The sequence below is a fragment of the Rhamphochromis sp. 'chilingali' genome (genome assembly GCF_963969265.1).
Source record: "Rhamphochromis sp. 'chilingali' genome assembly, chromosome: 3".
Taxonomy (NCBI): domain Eukaryota; kingdom Metazoa; phylum Chordata; class Actinopteri; order Cichliformes; family Cichlidae; genus Rhamphochromis; species Rhamphochromis sp. 'chilingali'.
The window spans coordinates 23,330,908-23,350,605 of NC_137931.1; positions in this window are offsets into that span (position 1 = coordinate 23,330,908).

Here is a 19,698-nt window from a genome sequence, read left to right on the forward strand (position 1 = left end):
GACAGAAGCCCAGAGCGAAGATCAAGATCCAGCCAGCGTGCACACCAGAACATAAAAGCAGAAAACATGTAAGAAGGCCTCCACCCGAGCCCAGCAGAGGCCGGACAACTCATCCTGGACCCACCCAGGCAGCACAAGCACCATGTGAGCCGAGGGTTTCTTACAATTGAAATCTAAAGAGTCCTGCTGACAGATTTATTTAGCAATGTTTCTTTATCAGGCAGAAAAACTAAGTTGCCCAAAGTAGGCTGCATGTATGCGACCCTCGATGTAAAAAGAGTTCGACATCTCTGAGCTAAAAGCTTGCTTCAGTGTTTACAGTTTGGTGTTGTTAGAGTCATGCTAGCTAGAAATTGCGCAAAGGTAGATGTGAAGACAGGCCCGCGTTTGTGTCCGTGAAGTTTGAAGGGCACAAAAACAGAACAGTCCTGTAGGAAGACGAAAAGCATTTTCCCAAGAATTGAAACATCCTTCAACATGTTGACAGCGCTCCAGGCTTGGACGACTTCCTGTCGCTCCCTGAATGAAGATGTGAAACTTCATTATAGAACCCCCCGATGAGGCCTGTGAGGGAGGGAAAACAGAGAAAAGAAAGAGGAGAAGACGAAGAAGACGGGGTGGCCAGGTGCTAGGTGCTCACTGTGACGGGACACCCCATCGCCACGGAGACATGGGTCAGGGGGCATTCGGTGGGAGGGGCTGCTCGGGGCAGGGGGAAGGGGAGGGCGCGTGCTCCGAGCAGCGGGGCGGCCAAAGCTTTGGCATGAATTACCCGCCTGCTGAGCCGGCGCTTTGGAGATGCTGGATGAGAGGTCACGTACTCAGTGGCCCTCAAACGCACACACAGGCTCGCCCGGCAACAACAACAAGGCTCTGTGTGCGCCCGGCTAGTCACAACAGCTATTCTGCATTTAGCACACAAACACTTGTGCGCTCTTGGAGAGGATGAATTAGGTCAGCTCGGTTGGTCAAACAGGACGGCTCGATCCGCAGCGGGGCACTAAACACAAATTATTCTCACTAGAATGCTTTTAATATCAAAGAGGAGAGGGACAATCAGTGGCTGGACCTCCTCCATTTAGACTGTCCCACAGCTCAGCGTGGCTCCATGCAAGGCACCTTGTCCAAAGAGCACCTGGACGCGAGAACAATTCGGGCGAATAGAGCACACTCGGTTTCTGTCCTCGAGTAAACAAGCTGAAATGCTGATTTTTTTAAAAATTTTATTTATTTTTGCCCATCTGGGGAACTATGGCGTTGCTACGGTCACCGAAAGGCACAAGAAAAGTTTGTTTAATCTGCACACAGAGAATAAACATTTTAGTTTCTCGACGTGTAATAATTGAAATTTCATTTTTAATATTAACTTCATTAGATAAAATTAATGAGTTTGTTTTTGCGCTTTGAATATTGGTAATTGGTTGACCTTTGTTTGTTGAAATTGGGATTACAAAGCGCATTGTGTTTTATGATGAAAAATAAAGATGTGGTTTGAATATGAAATGTATATTTTAACAGAGAAAACCTAAATACTTGAACTGCCTATAAAAAAAATTGAGGTTTGTATGTTTTAATGTGTTTTTTTTATGTACTTGATGTTATAATGCTGATGTTTACAAAAGTCATTTTACAGTTCAACATGAATAATAAAAGGGGTAAAAGAATACGTTTGAAGGCTGCAGTAATGATCCTGTTTTGTTGACCTTAGCTTTGTATCCCACAGACCCACACTGTTGTATATTTAATCAGACTGAGGACTGAAATTCAAAGACTAGCAACGACAGGCTAAATAACCCTCGGTGACCCAAGTTAAACTTGGCAATGGGACTGATAATTTACATATGACAGGGCTGTAAATAAGTGAGAAGGTCATCTATACCAGCGGTCCCCAACCCCCGGGCCTCTGACCGGTACCGGTCCGTGAGTCGTTTGGTACCGGGCCGCGAGAGTTGAGGCTCAGGTGTGAAATGTATAGTTTTCAGGGTTTTTATCAGTTTTGGGCGTTATTTTGTTATCGTTTTTATCGTTTACTCGGTTTTCCTTGGTCTTTTCACGTGTGTTATGAATAAATTTTCTTTTTTTCGGTACCGGTACTAGTTTTATTTTGTTGTATTTGTCCGCGACGCCTTAAAGGCGGTCCGTGAAAATATTGTCGGGCATAAACCGGTCCGTGGCGCAAAAAAGGCTGGGGACCGCTGATCTATACTGTTAGATACAATCAGGTCCATAAGTTTGTGGACGTTTTTACTTTAGACCATAACATCGTGTTTTAAATCAAATAACTAACATGTGACTGAAGTGCAGGTTGTTGGCTTTACAGCTTTTAGAGCATTTTTTATAAACAGTTCCGCATTTTCAGAGGTTCAAAAGCAATTAGACAATTGAGTTTCAAGACCAGCATGAGTTTTGATTTTGGCATTTCTGATGGTGTCAGATGGGCTGGTCTGACTATTTCAGAAAGTGCTGATCTGCTGGGATTTTCCCACATAAGCATTTCTAGTGTTTACAGATAATGATATAAAAAAGTGAGCGGCAGTTTTCTGGGAGAAAATGCCTTGTAGATATCAGAGGTGAGAGGTGAATGGCCAGGCTGCTTTGAGCTAAAGGAAGACAACAGTAAATTAAAAAAAAAACACTTGTTGCAACCAAGGTATGTGTAAGAGCATCTCTGAAAGCAGCAGAAGTCCGCAATGGGAACCAGTCTCGAGCTATGAACTGGAAATTGAGGCTATAAAACACAAAACTGGACCATAAAATACTGACAAAGGTTCGCTGGTCTGATGAGTCTCAGGGCAAGGTGAATATATCCAAATCAAAGCGTTTCCTTGAACATGATGAGTCCACTGTACTCAAATGGCCTCGGCAGACACCAGATCTCAATCCAATAGAGCAACTTTAGGATGTATTGGAACGGGAGATTCACATCATGTCAACATGGACCAAAATCTGTGATGAATGGTTCCAGCACCCTGTGCCATTAAGAGCTAAGGGAGGGTCCAGTAAGTGCATATATAAACAGTGTCCATTAATGGACACGTTAAACAGTGACCTTAATGACAGAAAGCCCGCTGTCTAAAAGTTCGAGCAGAGAATGGCTTCGATCCATTGACCTCTGCGTTAAGGACCCAGCATGGTTTCACTGGGCCACTCTGCTGGACAGCACCCCAGATGGGATTTGAACCCACAATCCCTGGCTTAGGAGGCCAGTGCCTTATCCATTAGGCCACTGGGGCCACCTTGTGTGTCATCCCTCTATGTGGTTACTGCCCTTTGCTTATCATACCAAAGTGAAGCTGGCCGTCCGAACAAAAATTTTACCCACGCCTGCCTTAGACGAAGGATCTTGTTGGTTGTTTGGGACTTTGAAGCTAACACTGGCTGTAAAAAGAAAAGTCACACTGAAGTAAATAGGTGGTAAATGAAGGCTTTTGGAGCCAGTGAGTAGCTTTAGCCTCTTAGTAAAAATAATCGTGTTCTGATAAGATCATCAGGCAGGCTACCATTTACCATCTTAATGTGGAGTTGCCAAGGTTACACGTATCCAGTGTCAAACGCACAGATGCGAGATCTGACTTTTACTGTGATTCAGGAAAGAAAACAGGAAACAAATTGTGCCTAATGGTGGATCACTGAGCCTCCTCTTCATTGTGACATCGCCGTTAAACTAGAGGTTTGTTTTCGCCAGCAGTATCCGTATGTGATGATCCCACTCCCACAGGAAGAGGGAGAGAGTGGCTGAAGTGAATCAAAGGCCAGCGGCTTCTGTGTCTGCCTCCGTCCGGTTGATTGCCAGAGACGCTGGATCAGCGCCTCCATCATCTGACAACCTGTGAGAGCGACTCATTCATTCAATCCTCTCCTACACACCTCCGGGACCTCAACAACACCTCGCAGCATAATGAATCAAACGCTCTGCCAGGAAAACACAAACCCCCGCATAAACACACACACAGACACGTGCACATGTCGCAGTAATGATTGTCAGCGAAGACAAAAGAAAAGTTTGGTGACGAGTTCATGACTTATTCTGTAAAAGGGAGGGGGGGCTTGTGGATGTGCTGCGGCGAGATTCTGGAGCCATGTAATCATGGCAGGCGTCAACAACGCCATCCTTATTACTGCAGTAATGAAAAGTGAATCAGTCTCACACGGATTCATTTGTTAAAGGCAAATAATTAAGACAAAGGTCCTGCATCAAGCAGACAAATCAGAAAGACAAAGTGTGGTGCGTGACAGTCCTCCCGCAGTGATGCAGGCCTGTCCTTTTGTGTCATGACTAGTCGCTCTCTGGCATTAATCAGAGCGTCGTCCTATCTTGTTAGGCTGAGCTGGGAGATGATAGGGAGACCGCAGGTCTTTAATCAAGGTTAGAATAATCTGCGATGGTAGCTGATTATAAACCTGATCATCAGCAACATATTGTCACCTCCTAATCATCCAAATAAACAGAGAGAGAGGGAGAGAGGGAGACCTGCCCTCAGCCCCCACGTGGAGGAATAAATTACACGCAAACACACACATGCCAGAGCCTTACACATGCCTACATGCATATGCAAACACAATAAATGCATGCATTGCACACACACAGGCACACGGGGCCGAGCGTGCGCGTTCTGATATGCAATCTGCAGCGCGCTGCACTTTTTTTTGTTGTTGTTTTACATCAAATACTTTTAATGCAAATACCACATTTTATGGGGGCCTTTTGAAAATTCTTGCCTCTCAGCGATTGGGAAACGAATGCACCGCGGCTAAGAAAGCCCCAGCTTGAAAGACATCCATCAAGACAGCAGATAAACAATGAAATGGCCCCTCTCAAGTCAATGATAACCTCAACTTCTTTCTAATCTACTTTCATGTGCTTTGTCTCCCCTTTTTTTCCTCTTTTTTATTTACTCCCACTCTTTTATTTCACCTCTCCCAGGGTGAGCCTCTCCTCTTCCTCTTCCTCCCTCTCCTTCCTCCAGAAGCTCATTACCTCGGGACCGAGCGAGATCTCGGCTGTTTTCAACGCAGCAAAAACAAAAAGAAGAAGAAAAAATTATAACATGACCGGCGACGGCACTCGTTAGCAGCCTTGTCAATCATCTTTGGCGCAGGCAGGGTGGAGAAGCAATCGGCGCCGGGGTCAGCGATGAAGATGTTCATTCTCTATTCATCCATCACATCTTTCGGGGAAATCAATTTACAGCGCATCAGCGTCACAGTTGCCTCGACAACAGCGGTGATGTGAGAGTGGAGGGAAACAACTTCTAAGAGAGAGACAGAGGAGAGTGGTGGATTCGTTTAGATACAACCTAATAAACGTCACTCATCTTCTTCTTCTTTGTCTTTTTTCTCCACTATCACCCCACCACCACCACGTTCTAGGTTACATGAATGCTTTGTCCTCTACTCAAAATTACTATTTGCTAATAACTCAAAACTTTAATAGCAACCAAAGCAAAGCATCAACTACCCAATCCTTTGTGGTGCTTTCACTTCCCTGTCCCGTTCAGGAGGTGGCAGGTGACGAGGCGGAGGTTTTGGGGGACGTTGCCGCTCATTTTTAATGTAGTTGTTGCTTTCTCACAGGTGTCAGCTTCACAGTTCATTAAGGGTGTTTGGTTTGAGGGGGGGGACCTGAAGAGATGGAGGATGAAAGACAGACAGAGATGGAAGAGAGTTAGAAAGTAACTGGCGACGTAAATGAAACACGCCGCCGACGCCGTCCACGTTTGCAGACTTCAGATGAAAACATGGGTTAAAAAAAAAAAGAAAACAGACACTGAGCGACGAGTGTGCGCTGGTCATGGGAAGGCTTTGAGGAAACCTGAAGTGTGAGGTGGAAGACAGGCGAGTAGAGGGGGACGTGACAGAACGAGGAGAAGGATGGAGTGCCAGTTTGTGTGCATGGAAGCGCACAAGCTTTGCCAAAAAAAAGTGGGTGTTTGTGCGTGTGTGTGTGTGTGCGTGTGTGCTTTCATTCCAGGAGATGTCATGCTGTTTGAGCAAACGGTTCTCCGTTAAGGCCATCCACCGCCTGCTGCCGGCGCCACCACCCCTGCTGTACCCAGCCAGCCTCGTGCCAACGCCTCCGACACCACAGCCGCTGATGCCAGGAGCCCGCCTGCCCCCTCGTCTCAGCAGAGCAGATGTCACTCAATTGCCCTCCACCTCACCCCCTCGAAAACTTCACCACCACCACCAGGAGCCGCCGCCACCCTAACAGTCAGCCGAGCCAGCGTGCCAAGCAGGCGACGTGTTAAGAGAAAGTGGGGTGGCGGGCCCGCCGACGGGACGGCAGCAGGCGGGAACGCACAGAGCGGGGAGTGCTGTAGATTTTTCGCGCTCCTGCCAATCGCCCCCCCCCCCCCGACACCACCCCCGATCCACCCACCTCTCCCTGACAAACGCACGCACATGCCGCATGCACTGGCTCACAAACACATGCGCAGTTCCCCACCCCATCGTAAAAAAAAGAGACACACTTTCCCCTCGTTCTCCCGAGATGACACCCCCTGCAGGCCTTTGGAATATTTTAATTCTGTTTCCTAACTCTTATTATGTGTGGAGTGTGTGACATGTGAATTGTAATTAGTTGCTCTGGGGTGAGCAGAGAGCGAAACCCCCACCTCTTTAAAAAAAAGAGAGAGAGAGAGAGTGAAAACACTGGAGGGCAAATAATCTTTCCAAACACCCCATCCAATTTTAACCCCCCTCCCCGAGTCACAACCTGGTGTTCCTGTTGCCACCTTCGGTTTACCTACATAGGTGCAGGCCCCCCTCCCCTTTTGTGTTGTTTCTCCATCCAAGCCCGCCATTCTCCTCCTCCTTCGCACCGCCGTGGATCTTATCTGCGAGGGAGGCCCATATCAATAACCCCGCAGCCTCCGCTCCTGCACTACAAAGAGCCCGGGCAACAGGGGCTAGCTGTAAGGATGGAAGATAATGGGATTGAGGTGGTATTTAAATCTCAGCGAACCACTGCAGCTAAGTAATTAGTGGATGGGATCCATACTGGAGGGTTAAGCAGAGCTAATGCCACCCTGGGCGTTGCTGCTGGAGCAAAATTAGCAGTATAGGAATGAGAAAAAAGACAGCTTGCTGCATCTGTCTCTCAATCTATCTGCTAGACAACCTCCAACGTTGGTGAAGCTCTCCAAGAAACCCCAACGCAGACAGAAAGAGGCCAGGGGTAGGAAGGTGGGAGGGAGGACGAGGATCAGGGATTGTAATTTCACAGCAGTGTCAGAAGAGCCAGCCGAGGCCCTGTCTTTCCATTGAGGCTTCATTAGGGCGAACAATGGACTTCCCTGCCATCTAATTAGATGAGGTTAATGAGGAGAGGAGGGCCACGGTTGATCCCCACCGTGCAGTCTGAGTCACAGGCGGGGTGGGGGTGGTCAAGGGGTCTTGGGGGCACGAGAGGAGCGTCCCCTTGGAAAGGACGCAATGTACAGTGCACTGTGTGGGCCGCGGCGAGAGTGTAAACTCCATCTAAATCGCTGTATGATTGAATTATTGATTCCTGAAGGGAGGTAATGGGTTGATAACACATTGTATTACATTCACTGTGATTCTAATACGGTTTCACAAATATTACAAAAGAATTAGATATTGAGGGAAATGAGTGCAAGTGAAGACAGCGGAAAAGCAATTATTTGTAATAGCTTACAATACATTTTGCAGGGTGGTTCATGGTGAATGCTGTTCAAGAGCAAATATTAGTCACTTGTTTTTTCTTTAAAAGCTGCAGCAATCCTCTCACATCTCATTGGACTTTTCTCTTTTCTTTGAGTCTCTAAAAATACTGCACACCGGTCAGTTTCTAAAAGCCGGAGCTTTTTGTGATGTTTGGCTTCACTCTGTTCATTTTTTTAAAAAAAATACGAGTGTCACAGCTTAGAATAAAGCTTCTTTGTGGGGAAAAAATCTGTTCCAGCTGCACTATACCTAACATGTAAACTCACAGGAGGCTGTACGGATATGAGGCTAGCATCAGTTTATCAAATTGTTTCACTATCATCCATCCTTGTCACTTATATGCAACGTATGCAAAGCTTTTCCTTCTTTTTTAGTGCATCATTTCAAGAAAGAAATGACGGAGGTGAGTCAGTTAATGACCAGATGCAAGGTATGCCTCCCACCTACTCGACGTAGAAATGAGTGAGGGAGAAGAGTCATTAATGGCTTCACCCTGCTGTCTCTTCAAATTCTTGGGTCTTGGCTAATGACTGGTCAGACACACATTTCTTTCTTCTAATGTGGTGTAGTTACAAAGATGTAAAATCACAGTCCAAAAATGCAATCATACACAACATGGTGTCATAATAACATCACCGCAGGACGATTGTTAAAAACAACTGGCTTCCTCCTTCCACTAAATTTATTATATCAGTACTGCTATTATAGTTAGCACACACGCTTTATGGATTCTGATCACTAATACAAAATATAATCAGAAAATTATATGATGATGCATTATGTTAGGTGGAAAAATCTGAAATAGCTTAAAGCAGAAACGAAGCACTACACGTATAAAGGCTTATTTACACCATGGAGCTGTAGTCTAAAAAAAATATCAGATTTAACTCTGTCTGTGAAGTTAGATTTAAGAAATAAGTGAGCCATGGGTCTGCAAAAAGCAACGTGAAAGTGAAAGTTCTCAGAGAAGTCTCTCACCTGGGGCGCTTCTTCTAACAGTTCACTGCATCTGCCTCTTCCTGTTCAGTGTTTTTAGCACCGACGTGTCATCTACACTAAGCTGGTGACATCTCGGAGGGACACACCGATCACAGTGTCAATCCCTATTTCGGGTAGGTACCATCAGGCAAGTGCATAATATTACCCGACTAGTTCTGCTGCCTAAGCCTAAATAAATGGCTTGACTGTCACTGTTTCTGAACATTAATGGAAATGAATCATTTTAATCTGGGAATGTAAATATATAAATACTGCCATACTTTCATAATACTCCAAAGTACTCATATGGCAATGCATATTTTAATGGAAACCTCTGAGACTGCCACTTTATTAGCTGTAACAACACAAAAGGGATGTTTTCACACCGAGGCTCATTAATTTCAACTTGTAATACAGTATACAATATGTAATTACATGGACCATTTGGATCATGCTGCATGGTGACTAATGAGTACTACTTTTGGTATTTTAGTTCAGAGTTGCCTTTTTTTGTTACACCAGATCCCCTTCCAGATGCAACCCCAAAGGAGATTTATATCCCTGGCTGGAATTGAACCAGTAACCTTTTACCCACCAAGAAAATGTGTCATCATTTTCAAGAATAAAGGGAAAGACAAGACTATATATACAAACAGGTTTGATAGTGCATTCTAGACTCATTCAAAAACCAGAATCTCCGAATTCCCAGTTAGAATTTTCATCTAATTGTCTGCATGATAAGACGGGCACTTAAACTAAAGTTTTTTATGTTTTATATTTCAATTTTGGATAATATATCAAGAAAGTTAAATATTAGAACAACTTTTATTAGAGCTATATTTAATATATTGGATTACTTGTAATATTAGTACTTTAACTTGTTCATTACTGCTCTTACCTTTGTGGAGCAATTTCCTCTGTTTTGCCGTTTATCATTTATCATAACAATAAGCACCTTATATTGTTGACACAAGAACACACTGACATCTTAACTCAGTATTTACCTGCCTGTGCAATCTCTGTCGTCATGATACTCTAAAAAATCATCACAATTCAAAGACGAAGATTATACATTTGAAATTAGGGATATCACGTGTACTGTATTGTGGTTTTGTAGTTCCCCTAAGGGAGACTTAATGAGATGAAATGTCTAAGAAGTTTCCCACCACTTTGCCTTTGTCTTTATCATCAACATTTTCAGACCCCAAAAATCAATTTTAAAGGAATCTAAAATAATAAACCAACAAATGCTAAAACCAACTTGTTATCAACACCCAGAAAACCCACCAAAGTGCCAGATTGCTCACAACACAGAATACAGCATGTGAGTTTGCCCGTGATTAACAGCTAATTAAACGGGTGTAAGAGAGAGGGGAAGAGGTGTGCGTGAATTTGCCATTAGAGATGTGCCAGACGAGGGACTGGGTTTATGTATAGATAATGGCAGTTAAAAAGCTTGTGTGAAGAAGAAATAAGGGGTATTTTGGCGCCGTAAAAGCAACAGCTGGCATTTAATCTATGGAAGTGACAGTGAGAAGCAAGCTGTAATGTAAGGAAAGAAGAATGTTTTTAACAAAAAAAAGAAAACTGGTTTCATTTTGCCATTTATACTCTGCTTTTATGCAGTCGTAGGAGGTTCATTCTTCAACAGTAAGCATTTTGTTTTGTGTGCAGCAAAACAGCCCTTTTATGGCGTTCTACATCACAGTGCATTATAGGAGATTTGAGGCAGCACCTGCCTGATCTGTAAGCTAGCAGCATTGCTCTCCAAATGGGACATTACTCCGTGGATGGGTAATGTGATTTTTGTGAACTGGGAGGCAATTTTGAGATTTCAAAAACAATGTCATCACTGCGCATTAGTGAAACCAAGAGATTACACCTGCTGCGGCAGAGCTGACGGTCTAGTTTAGACACACACGTAAAGGCACACACATATTGAGGTAATGTGTAGTAATGTGTGGGTCATGGTGTGCAGTAATAGCCATAATCACAGTTACAGTTAAGCTCGTTTCACATGAGCCTATTGAAGCCCATGAGCAATTTCATTTTATATATCCAATACTGTGCAAGAGTTTTGAATCATTGTAATTTCTTTACATTTTGCTGGGAAGAAAGGAAATATTTCCAATGATTTACTGAAACATGCAAACACACAGGGAAAAAACAGAGTTTGTACAATTGTAGAGAGTTGAAAGTCAATATTTGGTGTGACCACTTTTATTCTTCAGCACAGTCTGAACTCTCTTAGGCAGCTTTCTTGTCATGTCTTTAAGTCGTCTTCAGGAATAGTTCTCCAGGCTTCTTGAAGGACATTCAAAGCTCTTCTTTGGATGTTTCTGCCTTTTGTTCTGTTCTCTGTCCACATGATCCCACACTGCTTCAATAATGTTGAGGTCCGGGCTCAGGGAGGCCGATCCATGACTGATAGTGCTCCACTGTGTGTTTTTCTATCCAGGTATGATTTTCTGGCATTGACAGTGTGTTTGGGATCGTTGTCATGATGAAAGATGAAGCTGTTGTTTATCAAAACCTTTGCAGATAGTGGATCAAAATCTGATGGTACTTTTCTGTATAATTCATCTATTTTCACAAGATCTCAAACACCACTGACTGAAATGCAGCTCCAACCATGACAGAGCCTCCACCGTGTTTTACAGATGGCTGTAAATGCTCACTGTTGTACCTCTCTCTCTCTCTTGACCTCCTCTGTATACACTGACAGTGATTTGAACAAAGTTGTATATTCATTATTTCATATGACTTGCTTTATGTCTCGTTCTTGTGTAATTTCCGTACCTGAGCCTTTTCTCCCTGTTTCCCTTCCTTATGAATGGCTTCTTGACAGACACTTCGTTTGTCCATCACTTGTCCAGTTTACTCAAATTATTTATGTTGTCAGATAGATAGATAGATAGATAGATAGATAGATAGATAGATAGATAGATAGATAGATAGATAGATAGATAGATTCTACATTTTACTCTGCCTCAGTCTCAATTCTTTTCATTTCCCCAAAGAAATGATGCAGTTGAAACTGACATGCGCAAGCAAAATGTTAATCAAACAAACCCATTTCTCCTCAACAGCTAAACCAAACAAACGGGCCTCAACTTTCCCATTCAAGTCAGAATGACAGCGTAACACAACACAGCAGCAGCGAACGCAGCGTTCTTTATTCAGGGAACGTCAGCCGCGCGCTATTCTGTTGAAAATATCAACTTCAGATGTTGAGGGGAGGAAAAAAGACGGGCGTTTTGTCTGCCTTTGTTGGTTTGGGCTTGATATGCCGCGTGAGCCTTTCAAGCCATTTGTTAGACTCAATTTCTTCCTCTGTTACATCTACAGATTACGTTTCAAGCAAACAACCAGCAACATGAAGGCGCAGAAGCGCTATTATGGTGAGAGAATGACAACTTGCATAGGCAGAGAGCAAGGGGAGAGAGGAGAAATACAAGAAAAGGATGAGAAAAAGAGTTGATGTAAAGAAGGCGAGGGAGATTGGAAAGAGGCGGAGATAGACGTGATGAGATACTACAGTGATGGGATGTATGCGTGTGGGGTGTGTGTGTGTATGGTAAATGCTTGCATGCAGGTTATGCAAATAAAAGAGCTTTGATTCTTTGGCCTTAAACATAGATTCCCTTTCATTGTTTTCCTTTCCGTTAACGGCCTCTTTTGGTTTTGCGTCTCTCCTACACCGTCTCGTCTTGTGTGTTCATGAAACATCACAGCAATGTGTAAAGTCTAAACTTGAAACATCTGGCTGAGATATTCATTTTCTTTCTAGATAAGTAACTTAAGGATGCATATGAAGTGAGTGGCCTCTCACTGTCTTTTTTTGTTTGTTTAGATATCTAAACAGTAGCCACAAAAATGAATATTCATTTTTTCAGAAAATTTAAATCTGAATAGGCCCTACTTGTGTTTTAATTGATCTTTAAGTAATAATCATCATGACTAACATAAGCAAGCCCTGTCCTTACTATTAATTTATGGCACCTGGAGTTTGTATCAGCTTCCATGTAAGTTTATTAGCTAGATAAGCACAACTAGTGACAATCCAGCAAAAACAGAATGCTAATGTCTCACAGTTTGTTTAGTGTATGCTGTGCATCACATTAGCAAGAAATAACACTTTTGTTATAAAAAATGGACCCAAAACCCCCCTCAAATATTAGTATTTCTTTACAAAAAATTGCTCAGTATTAGCCTTTTGAATTAAGTAATGACCAGCAATAAAAAGTGTGGCTCTAATTTTAGTTTTAAATATCAAGTGTTAACTTTTATTACAGCTTTAGCTACATAGCAAATGTAATAGTTGAATTAGCTTAAATCAAGCTAAAACATAGCCCTGCTCTTTAGTAAAAAAAACCCCTGCTTGTTAAGTTAGCAGGAAGTGTGCTATTCTGGTAGTAAAAAGAACAAAAATGTATTTAAATAAAGAAGCAAATAGTAAGATATGGAGGGTGAGGTACTTAGACTACCCAAGTAAAGCTAGGCTATGGCTTCTTTACCTTCTGGATAGGTCAGGTCCTCAAGATAGATTAGCAGGAGCATTTCCATCTACAAAGGGAGAGACAAAGTCCATGTTATGAAGAAGGAGAATGGAAGTTGAGCAATCTGACCCAAAACTCAACAAAAAAAGATTGAGTGTGAGGGTTGTCTGGGACCACTTTTAAGTTTGCTAACTCACTGTTGTGCTAGATTTAAGCAGAGAAACTACAAAGTTAACCATAGAGGCGCTGACAGCCGTGCACATTTTGCATGCTATTGCAGAAGTTGCCTAACTTAAATCCAAATTGTAAGTCATATTGACAACTTACAGCTGTTTTCTGGGAGACAACGGTTTCCGAATAAAGTCCACTGTGTGCGCTTTGAAAGAAGTCAATTGTAAAAGTAAAGCTTTGCATGCAAAAAAAAAAAACTTTCTCAAAGACGTGCCACATTTTTACTTTCATGGGTTACTTTTTGGTTGTGTTTTTGATTCTCCATCCAAGTAAGTACAACAGAGAATTTTTTTCAAGGTACTGGAAGGAAAAGCATGTCGCCTTATAGCACATATTACTCCACTGAAGCAGGTCAGTATATCAGCTACAGTTTGCTCCATTTTTTTTCTTTTTACTTTTGCCATTTTACAGTTATATAACAATGCACGAGGACACACTAACTGTTAACTGCTTGCCATCTTCATTTTTGTTCTCTCCTCCTATGATTTTCATTTTACTACTCCGGAGCTAGTCAGAATGTCCATTAATGTTTCGTACACTTCATTAAATACCACAGCAACACCGGTTACGGGACTCAGAAAAATGCTCTCATACAGCTTTTGGATGATTATGATCATCTGCATGTTACAATTTTTAAAGAAATAACTTCACATTGAGCCATATCTGCTGGTTCCCCTTATAAACATTTACATTTGCAACTGCATGTTCATTATTAAACAATAATGGAAAGTATACTTTCTACTACTTCTTGATATATTTGTAATTTGTGTTTTTAACCACTCCTCTTTATTGTCATTGTAAACACACTCAGACATGAATTTCTCATCCTGATCTTGCTTAAATCTAAGTGGGGTTGGCTAGAGTCAAAACACAATCTCGCGTAATTTTTTAAAAATCAGATATTGGAAGTAGTGTGTTCCCAACAAGTGCAATTAAAATTGTATTGTTGTTGTTTTTGTGCCTTCAGAACTTGGATCACTCACGAGTATAAAAGACAGACCCAGTCCCAGGAATAATTTAGTCTTATTCCATAGCTCTACATGCCATTAGTGTGTACACTTCAGTAAGGAGGATCACTTGCCACGCAACAGTGGTCTGCTTTTCCAAGCTTCCCAGCAGCACTCTACTTTAACCTAGATCGCCATCTAGTGATGGTGTGCTGTACACCACCCTCAACACACAGTCCAAGCACATCAGAGAAATAACAGTGACTGTATGGAATTACATGTGTTTTTTCTTTTAAGTGTATGTTTGTGTGTGTGTGATTGCAGAAATCTGCTTTTCCTCGGACATCGCTGTGAGCGGCTGGACCAAGGATCGATTCGCTCTCGTTGCTGGTGTCGACAGTTAAGGCAGTAATTTCCACGGTGGTTTTCTACAAACAAAAACACGTTAGTTACAAATTGCATCCAACAATCGTCTGCTTCCTCATGTCTTGATTTTGTAAATGCAGGCTTAGTTTTAGACTCTCGTCAGAGGAATTTTGAATGGAGCAGATAAAACTTTTTTTGGGTGTTAAATCTTGTTCTTTATTGAAGATTTATTTGAACTGGGGTGAAATAATAATTGTTATTAGTGTATCTACAAGATGTTAAGAATTAAAAAACTTTTTTCAGCTTGTCGTTGGCGCACTTTTGAATAGGACAGCTTGTTTTTTGAGCACTGCACCCCACCAACTTTTAGAATTTAGGAAACCTTAATTTTTAGCTTTTTTTCAAATGCAATTTTGAATGTAAAATTCATGGATTAATTAAAGGGAATTGCCTGAATTAAGTCAAAGCACAAAAATAAGAAAAACTGACTTCAATTCAAAGTACCAGTTGTGTACACATCTTCCAGGAAGTAAGAAAGACTTTTTTTTTCCTTTCATGTATTTACATATGTTCCTGCTCCTTTTTTCCCCTGAGTGTATGTAAAAATGTCTTCGTTTTCCAGCTGTAGCTCCATACATGTGTGTGCGAGTGTGTGTGCGTGCACAGGCCATGCGCCACACCTCTCCATAATGAAATCATGCGGGTCAGTGAGGCCAGCGAGGCTCGGGCAGGTCACCCAACAGATCGGAACTAAGCTGCTTTGACCCAGCCTGGTACTGAATGCCAAACACACACAAACGCACACCATGCACGGCGCTTACAGCACAATGGAACCACTGTACAGAGGGGAGGGTGTGTGGTAATGATTAAAAAGGCGAGTCCAAGGAGTGTATTTACAATGCAGGAACCTACGCAGGCAATTGTCTTCTTGTTGTTTTACTCCAAAACTAATAAAAACCTATCAGAGAAGACGCCTTTAAAGAGGCTTTGAAAAAATATCACATCAGGAAATTAAATCAACAACAGAAGTCTGTAAACACCGAAATGCTACATTAGATTACAGTACAGCAAGTTGTGTTTTCAGCAGGGTTATTACGGAGAAAGGGCTTTAATCATTTCGCTTCTATTAGCTGCTGCTCGTATCGCCCAGGGACTTCCATTAGAATTAAATTAAACAGTGGAAATGTAAATATTGACAACATATGCGTAATTATTTATTCCACAAGCAACAAGATCAGAAAATTATTGCTGCAGCATTGTGTTTATATGAAAACAGAGCAATTTTTTCCCATTTGCTGGCAATAAAAATGTAAATGAAATTCCACAGAAACAACAACAATAATAATAAAAATAATAATAATAATAATAGTAGTCCCCCAAAAAACAGTTAACTTAAACACTTTAGAAAACGTACAGCTAGCTCTCCCACCGTCCACCTGTGACCTTAACGTTCTGCATTTCCAACCCGTCAAAGGTCAAAGGTCAACAACTTCAAGACGGCAGTCCTCTGGAAGCTGTCGCTTTTTCTAAGAGGATAATCAATTACCAGAAGACTGATCTCGGCTGTCGCGTCCCCACTCATTCCTGCTTCTTCAGATCAGCGAGGTCCCCATAAATTTGAATGTAAAACAAGCTCACCAGCACAGGGTTAAACACGTAATTAGCCACGACAAGTGAATATGAGGAACAGACTTAGTCAGGAAGAGAGCTATGGTAATGCGGGAGACTTCGCAGCCCCTGCGAGGCATCGAGACGGGACGCAGGAAGGGGAGGGTGTGTGAAGAAGATTTCAGATGCAGATATTAGAAATGCAATTGTCTTCTGCATACAGGGCGCCGGTCTGGAAATTGACTTTTTCATTATTCAGTTAGTACAATAATTAAATATTCGATGCCCTGGGTTGGTGAAGTCACTGAACCACACGGAAGATATTTAACCGGGCCTGACAGATGTTTTAAATAATGTTTATTTATCGATACTAATATAAACTGCCCTAAACTGTCACTCTCCTGTGACCTGCCTTGGATTTCTCCGGGCTTTGCATCGCCAACTTGCATCCGGTAGTAAGAAGAAGAGAGGTTGGGGGGAGAACTTGCAGAAATGAGCAAAGTTTGACTTTGATTTGCAAGAGTTTCGGGAAACTCTTTTAGAGCGTCGTCTGATTGGCCGCTTCCCCGCAATTTCCGGTGACACGATTCAAAAACCGAGGGTGAGCTCTCCGTTTCGCAGCGGCCTCGTTTGTCCAGATGCAAAGACGACCCAAGTGTATAAATTAATAAATGAATACATGAGCAAACACCAAATAAATATCCACACAGACGAATTAATACATGAATGCGCGGCTATATTTATTCACCATCGCCGGCCCAGACAGAGAGGGGAAAAATATCATTATACAATAATTAGGCTTCCATCTGCCTTCCATTGCCCATTACCAAATATGAAATATTCTATGTATTTACATCCGAAAATGCCAATCCCATTCAGTATCACCGCGTGATTTGCAAGTCATGTAGCTAGAAAGGCCCATCAAGGGAGAGGATAAAAGGCAAAACGGAAAGCGATTCGCTTCTTTACAAGACCGGCCAGAACAAGGCAAGAACAAAAAGGTATAGGAGAGGCAGGGTTTTTAAAGAAAAAAAGCCCTACGTGAGAACTCTCAACAGGCTTGGAGCTGTTACAAACAGCAAACGGTTGGACGCCAGTACTTCCAGTAAGCGAGAGGAGAGGAGCTCAGTCTGAGGCCGTCCCTCGTGGCTTTCATGTGGGTAAGTACTCTTCATACGATACTCATGTTACAGTTTTCTGGAACGCGTTTAATATCAGCACAAACAGTTTTTGCACCGCTCAAACGTTTATCCTGGCTCTCGCCATTTCTTTCTGCGCCGCTGGAAACTTGGACAGGGCGGCCGCTTTGAGCCGCCGTGTGCTCGAGATCAGCGCTGGGGTCACGTTCGAGCTTTATTCTCGATCCGCCCGAAGTGTCGCGTCGTCCACTCTGAGAGGCAAACGACATGCAAGTGGACTCGAGCTCAGCTCGGCCTGTGGAACAATGCACTTCCTTTCGGATCTTTGCAAGTTTCGGAATCCATTTGCATTGGCAACAGGTAGCGGGCTCTCGATGGGGGCCCCGAAAATGTCTGCTTAGAAATTCATCTGCTCCTTCACATCAGAGGACTCAACAAGGGAGAACGGGTGTGTGTTGGTGTGCAGGGGGGGGGGGACAAAGTGGTAGAGTGCTTTTGTTGACAGGCTCCGACAACTTATAGTGATCCTTCATTGCTGTGTTTGATGGACATCTGAGCACCACTTGTGAAAGTGTGGGGGATGGTGAGGAGAGGGTGGCATGAGAGGGAGGCGGCGGTAGTGGTGAGGGGGGGGGCGTGGGTTGGGTTGGTGCACGGGGTGTCAACACAGAGACTGATGGAGTGTGCGCTAAAGCACTGTATTGAAAAAAATAAACAAATCAGAAACAATTAAGTGTGAACTCTCATGGAATATTCATAGGCGCGCAGCCTTTGCGTGACAAGCCATCACGCCACCTCCGGTCCATTTTTTTTATTTTTTATGCTTCTCCTCTCCATGTCCTGCACACATGGAGATGTGCCTGCCACTTAAATCAAATTAGTCATTAGCAAATTGAATCAACAATTAGAGCAAAAGAGCTGCATGGCATTAGCGTCAGTTCAGTCATATTTGTCAACCTATCAGAGCAACCTCTGGAGTGGATTCTCCTGCGGTCCAACTCCTCTCCGGTGCGTTCAAAGTCAACGCCGTAGCTCAGGGCAGAAGGCCCCTCTGTCCCTTTTATGCCAGGGTCACCTAGCATCACTGCAGCTTGAGCACTCTGCCATTTTTTTTTTCTTTGACTTTTGCCAAACTGTGTTTGTTTTGCTCGCCGAGCTCTTTGATGGATCCGGTGGCTGCCCTGACCGCCCCTCTTTCTGCCTCTTCTGGATTATTTGTATCGACATTTCTCACTCCTCTCCGCCACAGCTTTTAGTTAGAGGCTGTCAAAAACATTGCTGGCGGAAATGGAAGTATCCTCATTATGCAAATGCCGGCCTCCACTGATGGCATGTTCTGTTTTATAAATTGCATCCCCCCTTGTCAGAAGTCAAATTGTATTTGAGCAACTTCAGAGAAATTGTCACTAAGATTTCAATTTGGTTTGCCTGCTCTGCCACCATCAATTTAGTCACAACAAATATAGACATATGTTTATTTCTTTACAAAGAGCGACGTGATCGTGCTGCTCTGTTGCTGCTCTTCCACAATCACACATTATTATATAAGTACATCTTGTGTGGGGTTTTGAATAATGAAAGCCCAAAAAAGAGAGAGAGAGAGAGAGGCTGGAATAAATTCATTCCAGATTCAGATTTTTTTTTTAATAAAATATGATAAACAGCGGGGGCTAGCGTATATTTTTTAAATGGTTTTCTGCTCACAAACTTTGAACAGAGTTGACGGGGCATCCTCCGAGGAAATATTAATAATCATGTCCCATTAGAGGTAACAAGAAAACACATTTAGGAGCGATCCTCTGTAAGCTGCATGAATAGCTGGGTAATTGTACATTTCCTTATGTATCTCATTTGTAAAGATTCCCTCGCAGCTGTCGTTGGAAATCTAAAGTTTCGCACTTATAAATAAAAACCCAATCGCAGCTTTTATTTTGGAGGAACCGAGGGACTCTTGCTACATTGTAACTTCTCAAATACAATATTAAATATTAAACATGCCTTTTTCATCATATGAATTATTCTCCTGAAAGTCATTTCCAAGCCTGGAAACTACTTCCTTTAATTCTTTAAGCTTCCAGACAAAAACAGTCTTCAGAACTTGATCAATTCAGAAACTAATATTTGAGAGGATTTAAGGGGGGGAAATGAACTTAGTAACCTTGGTCATATAACAGAGCTAATGCTGAGTCGGCAGTTTGAAACTTATAAAACCAAATATTGAGTGGCAGAGCTTCCAGCCGGCAA